The sequence below is a fragment of the Podarcis gaigeae genome (genome assembly GCF_964106915.1).
Source record: "Podarcis gaigeae genome assembly, chromosome: 4".
In the NCBI taxonomy this organism is placed as follows: Eukaryota; Metazoa; Chordata; class Lepidosauria; order Squamata; family Lacertidae; genus Podarcis; species Podarcis gaigeae.
Genome location: NC_139677.1, coordinates 42,275,131 through 42,282,756, shown reverse-complemented (window position 1 = coordinate 42,282,756; position 7,626 = coordinate 42,275,131). Strand labels below are relative to the sequence as shown.

At 42.1% G+C, this 7,626-nt stretch overlaps 1 long non-coding RNA gene across 1 annotated transcript; it reads left to right on the top strand.

The window, feature by feature from the left end:
• The first annotated feature begins 1,831 nt into the window (after window positions 1–1,831).
• LOC310842571 lies at window positions 1,832–7,069 on the top strand. Its single transcript, XR_014563227.1, has 3 exons — window positions 1,832–2,247; window positions 4,450–4,593; window positions 6,249–7,069. It is a non-coding gene; the product is annotated as an uncharacterized lncRNA (long non-coding RNA).
• The last annotated feature ends 557 nt before the right edge of the window (window positions 7,070–7,626 follow it).

The window sequence follows — 7,626 nt, the reverse complement described above, 5'->3', positions numbered from 1 at the left end:
GATCAGCTCTGTCTATAAACTTGTTTATACTTTCAAAGAACTCTAAAATATTAGTGAGCCTACGTCTCCATTTATCCTTTCAAGCATCTGGGATTTGATTATCATTTCCTGCCTTTGCCTGTACGAAGCACTCTGTCAATCACTGTTATTGTTTAGGCTATATAAGACCTTCTACTTCCTTGCCCCAGACCTCCGTATGGTCCTGAACATCTACCTTACCAAAATCCATTGAACATTGATAAACAGCTGCTGTAGGTTTGGTTTTCTGTAAGGATCCCAACTTTCCATCCAACAGTTTAGGACAGGCTTCCTCAACCTTGGCCCTCCAGATGTTTTGAGGCTACAATTCCCATCAGCCCTGTCCACTGGTCCTGCTAGCTAGGGATCATGGGAGTTGTAGGCCAAAAACTTCTGGAGGGCCGAGGTTGAGGAAGCCTGGTTTAGGAGATACAGAAGCACTCCAAGCAAACGGGGCATAAATAGACACCAGCAGATGTTAAGTATCATCAGCAATTGATACTTAGGATCAAATGGTGTTTTTTAATCAGTTTTACAGCTTAAATAGTACAGCTTGATAATGTATATATCCCACATTCCCCCCAATTCTGCCACAGAAAAAGATTCTGGCCTCTAAGATGTTTAAACCTCCACTCATCTCCCACAGTCTCCAAGTTATCCTTGGGGAAGGGTTTTAAAAGCAATAAGGGTGCTCAGGTCAGGAGAGCAGAACTGTTCTCTTTCATTCTGCCTCCCCTTTCTTTAGTCACCTTCTTCCTACCTGACTTTGACATTAGAACTGATCCTGATGGAAAGAACAGCACCTTTGCTTTTAAAATTGTGATATAATACAGGAGATTTTATATACCGTGTATATATATATATATAATTTGTTGTTAGAACATTATTAGCCATGTGTTTCCTGTTACTGCTTAAGTTTGGTGTTTAAAAATGGAAGCGCACTTTTAAAAGCAAACTGCCATGATCACTTTGGTTTGGCTTCTTAAAGGAGAGTTGAATGGACCTTACTTACTACCTGCCTACAGTAGGAATAGGGACTCTGTCCTCCCCTCCCCCACCCTGTTGGACTTCAACTCCCATCAGCCCCAACCAGCATGATCAATGGTCAGGAATGATGGGAGTTGTAGTTCAGCAACATTATTTTTGGTATAAACTTGCCTGTTACTTCTTCAGTTTTAAAAAGCTCCATATTTTTGTGTGAGCAGCTGAATGCTCTCTACCACACACACAAAATGTGTTGTCAGATTTCATGAGGAAATTTTAAGAATTATGCGGGAGGGAGAATTTTAACAGTGCAGCTTTTCTCCTATCATAAGGAGAGGCTGCACTAACCAAACTTTTCCCTTTTATGCATTTACCAGGGAGAAGTAAAGTAACAGGGATTCTCACCCAAATGAAACATGACAAGTCCTGCAAATGATGTTTTCCCCTCTTTTAATTACAGTGGTACCTCGGGTTACATACGCTTCAGGTTACAGACTCCGCTAACCCAGAAACAGTGCTTCAGGTTAAGAACTTTGCTTCAGGATAAGAACAGAAATCATGCTCCAGCGGCGCAACAGCAGCAGGAGGCCCCATTAGCTAAAGTGGTGCTTCAGGTTAAGAACAGTTTCAGGTTAAGAACGAACCTCTGGAACGAATTAAGTACTTAACCCAAGGTACCACTGTAACTGCATAGTCAAAGGATTATACAGTAAAAATATATCCAGAAATACACAATATAAGAAAAACAAAACACACTTGTCAGCATTTGATATTTTACTAGAGCATTGTATTTGCTAGAAGTTTCCAAATGATGTTTACCAAAATGCAAAAGTAACTTATAGGTAAGTCCTCTTGAGTTCAATAGGACTTAGTCCCAGGTAAGTGGGTTTAGAATTGCAACTATTTAACTATTTCATATTTCCAGTGGTGCTTACTGCAAGTAGCTATAGAAGTGCAGACTAAAGAACGATTTCAAATTTCCAGAGCACTTTCAAGGTATGCAAGGCTTTATTAATGGTACCTTCATAATAACCCTTTGAAAGTAGGACATTATTATTTCCATTTTGCAGGTGGAATTGAAACTGAGAGACAGTGACTTCCGCAAGGCCATCCAAGTTCAGACTGAGCAGCAATTTGAAACAGAACCTCTCTCAAGGCCACGGCCAACTCTCAAAGCTGCCATGGCTCTCAAATTATGAGATGACGCATCCATTCTTTTCCAGTATCATTCTCAACAGACTGAAGGTAACATTCTAGAAAATGCGTAAGTAATCTATATATTGAAAGAATGCTGTGCTCAAGGCAAATCTTCCCATCTTCTTTTTATACATTGTGGTCCTCAGCAGAATCTTCACTTGCACAATAATTTCAGGATAGTTCTCCCACCCCACCCCCCATAGAGCAGACTTTATTGGAAGTGTTGAGCCAGTGCTATTTCACAGGTGATCACTGGTTTACAATGTGTGTGCTCAGGAATGCACTTTCACACTGATTTCCTGTAATTTAGCATATGTTAGTACTTGCAGGTTTCCTGCTTTTCTGTCAATCTAGCTGTTCCTTTTATTTGCATTCCCATAACCATGAGAAAGGCAGGAAGTGGTACAAGATTACCAGTCCACCGCCTGCAGCTCTCTCCATTGGCACACCTGGTATTATTGCATAACTCAAAATCAGCTAGCTGCAGTTGTTGTTTTTTTAAAATATAGTCTTCAACAGCACATTGGTTGCAGTGCATTTTAAACAACACATGTCTTATTTTCTCCCACCCCATCCATAAACACCATCAACACCAAAGCTTAAAATAGAACAATACAGTGGTACCTCGGGTTACAGATGCTTCAGGTTACAGACTCCACTAACCCAGGAGTGTTACCTCGGGTTAAGAACTTTGCTTCAGGATTAGAGCAGAAATCACATGGCGGCGGCGGCAGGACGCCCCATTAGCTAAAGTGGTGCTTCAGGGTAAGAACAGTTTCAGGTTAAGAATGGACCTCCAGAATGAATTAAGTTCTTAACCCGATGTACCACTGTAATACATTTGTGACTGTGCACTTATACAACTGTGACTAATGAGGTGGCTAATTGGCATCTACCTACCTACTTATCTGTAAGAAGCATTGGTGCTGGTGTTAGTCCAGGTTTGCAGAACGAAATGTGGATCATGCATGCCTTGTTTGATTTCTTGGGCAGTGGAAAGGCCTGCATGATGAGCTTCATGTGTAACCCCAAAAATTTCATGTGCCTGGTTTCACATTCCTTCCTCCATGGAAGGGATATGTGCCCCTCCAGAAGAGGTTTGGAGGGTGGCAACATGAGAACAGGGCTCTTTAATGGTGGTTCCCCACTTGCAGAATGCTCTCCCCAGGGAAACTTGCCTTGCACCATCACTGCACACCTTTAGGGGCAACCGGTCTTTATTTTCCACCAGGCCTTTAGCTTTTGATTATCTGTGGCCTCTAAGTGGGTGGGATGTTTTAATTCTGCCTTTTAAAAATACGACGGTTGTTTAGATTTTTGTTTTGTTTTGTTTTCTGCTAGTTTTAATGTAGGTGTTTGCTTATTTATTATTCTATGTCGTCTTTGGGTTGCTTTTGCAAGAAAATCAACTAATATTTTCAAATAGATAAATTAATAGTATTGCATGGAATCTGAATCCAGATATCAATTAGCTACAACCCCTACTGACTTATATCACCATGACCAGCAAAATCAACTCACTCTTGGGGAAAGAGCCACTAATTATTCTTGTGTTCTTAAAATGCTGCGCATAAAGACAGTATGATAATGTGATTACCAGTCCAAAGGCAAACATGCTTTATAGGGGCACAATTAGTCACTGGCTCATAAAGAAAGTGGATGAGCATGTGCACTGGAATTACATAGAGATTTCTGTAAAATAAAAATAAATAGATGTGGAAATATGTCGAGCAATGGAATGCTACTAGGCTTGTTACCTTTTCCCTGTGGCCATGTTTTACTCTGTTTTGCCTAATGAGATCCTTTGCTTGTATTTCAGACCAAGCAGACCAACTTTATCCTGTTTACTGTTGAGGCAATATTCAATTCAGCATAATGATTTGAGATCTTGCGCGCGGTAACTCTGTCTGCTGGCAAGAGAAGAGCCCTCTCATGTTATGTAATTATGGCTTAGGGCTGCAGTAATGAAGAATCTGTGCAGGCTGGAGCCTGTTTTCTGTTGTCTGGAGGCGTCGACAGCAAGCTTGTGGTTGTGGTCACATGGCGCTTGAAAGAGACTTGGCTCACCAGTCAAAACAGCAGGAAGGCTAGAGTATACCGTTCACTCCATTCCAAGTGGCTAGAACATCCTTGTTGGGCAAATACTCAGACAGGCGATATTAAGGAGGACTTAGGGATTTACAGTGTGACCAAAAAGGGTATTTCCTTCCTTTTTTCTCACCCAAGTGTGTTTTTATGTCTTGTACACAGTTGTCAAATATGTGTCAAGAGAGGCCTGTGCCTGTTTTCCTGTCTTCTTCTTATGTGGCCACCATATTGGGTTTCACGGAGCACCACAGCTCTTTCTAAAGAATTCCAAAGGGGAATTCTTTATGCTTAAACAAACAGTTCCTGGTAGGTAGACATCCTTTACATTTTTTGTTGGTGTGGCTATGTGTCCTATTTAAAGGAGTTCTCTGTTTGAAAGGCTATCCGATCCAAACCCAGCTTAAAGTAAGGTTACCACATTTTCCCTCCAATGAATCCAGGGACACTTCATTGAAATGAGTCTGAATGATAGGATTTTGTCAGGGGACTGATTTGTAAATCTGGGGACTGTCCCTGGGAAACGGGGACGTCTGGTAACCTTAGCTTAAAGCTTAAACAAGGGAAAGCAAGAGGAGCCTTTAAGTTGCCCATCAACAGCAGCCTGAGCAGGCACACTGGTCACCTGGCCACAGTCTTCAGCCTGGTCCATACAGGAAGTTAATATTGGCTCTGTTGCTTCCTGGAGAGGAAAAACCAAGGTGGTGGTGCTGGGGCACTCCTAGCTTGGCCTCTACGCTGTGGAGTCCCTCAGGGTTCTGTTCTGTCCCCATGCTAGTCAACATTTACCACTGAGAAAGGTTGGAGTTTTTTTGTGGTTCAATACCACCAGTATGCTAATGCAGCCCAGCTCTCTCTCTTCTTAAGAGTTTGAACTTGATATCCAGCTTTAAGGAGTCTCAAAGTGGCTAACAATCTCCTTTCCCTTACTTCCCCACAACAAACACTCTGAGGTGAGTGGGGCTGAGAGACCTCAGAGAAGTGTGACTAGCCCAAGGTTACCCAGCAGCTGCATGTGGAGGAGCGGGGAAGCGAATCCAGTTCACCAGATTACGAGTCCACTGCTCTTAACCACTATACCACGCTGGCTCTCAGCATTAATCTCAGGGTTATAGGTTCATTGCACCAGAGGTGAAGGCCATTTTATTTTGGCAGGCTTTTAAGAACTGACTGCTTTTAAGGAAAGGTCCCTTAATAGTGTGCTATACTGTGTGTTTGTGTGTGTGTGTGTGTGTGTGTGTGTGTGTGTTTTGCTTTTCTAGCTGCACTTTAATAGATACCCTTTTGCATTGTTTTAATTCCATCATTAGCTTAATCACTTTTTAGTCATACATATTATTTTTTCTTTTTAGTTGTGTGTGTTTTATATGTATTTGTGAGCTAGTTCTGGGGGTAGAGATGAGATATAATGAATAAATGGGCATTATATCAGGCTGCACAGCTGTACTAATTTTTCAGCCTGCAATGGGCTGAAGGACCTCTTTCCACACACTGTCACCCAAATCAATCTGCCCATGCTTCCCTGTGCTCAGTGTAATGGATGCAGATAGAGATTGATATATAACTAAATTGTCTAATATGCCATTTGCAGCTCCTAGTATCCAACCCAAACATCCCAGACAGCACTTTTTTCTGGTTGGACTTTGTCTTTGAAGAAACCATGCCATGACCAGATTTTAGGCAAGACATGTTATCTGGTGCCTTGTGAGCTATGCTTCAGTCCTCATCCGTCTGCCTTGGCCATAGCAAAGCCAAGGAGGACTATTTATATACAAACAATAAGAAAATTCAGTTTTGTTACATTCAAGTGATACTATCTATATAACTATGCTAAACATGATGAGCTCTGTTTTAGGTTTTGGCAATAAAGTGAAGTATGGTATTACAAATATACTGCCTCATCTATGTTTAAATAATAGCTACGAGAGAGAATAATTTTCATTTCCCCTCTGTTTTCACACTAGGCCTGAGGATATCTATTTCTTTCAGCAAGCTATCATCTCTCCCCACCCCCTGAAGTTATTTCCCCCCTAAGCCTGATAAACTGCCATTCTTTCACCTGTAGGCTACTTATTCCAATTACAAGACTACTGAACAAGTCAGCACCAGCCATGTCCCATCCTGTTCTGTTCAGATGAACTCAAATATTGCCTACATTGCCTGCGTCTTAAATCCCAATTGTCTCACAATGACAGTTTCCCACCAAGACTTCCTTTTAAAATTTGAGATGCCCAAAATTGTATCCTGCTGTTTCCTTGGAAACCAGCTGCTGGAAGTCAGATAAGTGGAACGAGATGCTTCCAAAGGTTTGCAACGCTGAAAAGGGAAGGACAGGATAAAGAAATAAAATCGAGGTTCTGCAAAGGAAGCCATGGCTGGCTTCTACATATGTTCGAGTCTACATTCAGTATTCACTGCAAATGGTGGTCCTTATAGAAATTTCTCCAATGTTTGAGTGTGCTTTAAAAAAATTGATTTAGTCCATACATACATGCATGAAATGGAATCTGATGGAACACGGAAGAACAGTAAGCAAAAATAGGAGAGAAGAGCTGCTTGAATAATTCATAACTCAAAGGAGTTCAGGATGGCAGTCTTAAAGCTATGGCTTTCCCAGTAGTGATGTATGGAAGTGAGAGCTGGACCATAAAGAAGGCTGATCACCGAAGAATTGATGCTTTTGAATTATGGTGCTGGAGGAGACTATTGAGAGTCCCATGGACTGCAAGAAGATCAAACCTATCCATTCTGAAGGAAATCAGCCCTGAGTGCTCACTGGAAGGACAGATCCTGAAGCCGAGGCTCTAATACTTTGGCCACCTCATGAGAAGAGAAGACTCCCTGGAAAAGACCCTGATGCTGGGAAAGATGGAGGGCACAAGGAGAAGGGGATGACAGAGGTCGAGATGGTTGGACAGTGTTCTCGAAGCTACTAACATGAATTTGACCAAACTGCGGGAGGCAGTGGAAGACAGGAGTGCCTGGCCTGCTCTGGTCCATGGGGTCATGAAGAATCGGACACGACTGAACGACTAAACAACAAAAGCCCTGCCCCATTTTATTCTCATAAAGCTCAGTGGGGATTTGAGTCTAGGCCCCCACACTCAACGGACAACCCTCTAATCATTACATCACACTGGCTACAGGTGCATGCAATGAGAAATGCAATGGTGTTTTGTAAAATAGCAACAAATGGCTACCCGTATATGTTTTTTCTCACCATGAATGTGGGATTGTGGTGGGGATAGAGATGACATGTAAAGAGTGCATGCCTAGTGCAGGACTCTGGCCTCCTGGCTTTGAGGTGCTTTGGAGAATCAGAGGAAAGGGGAATAAATGGAG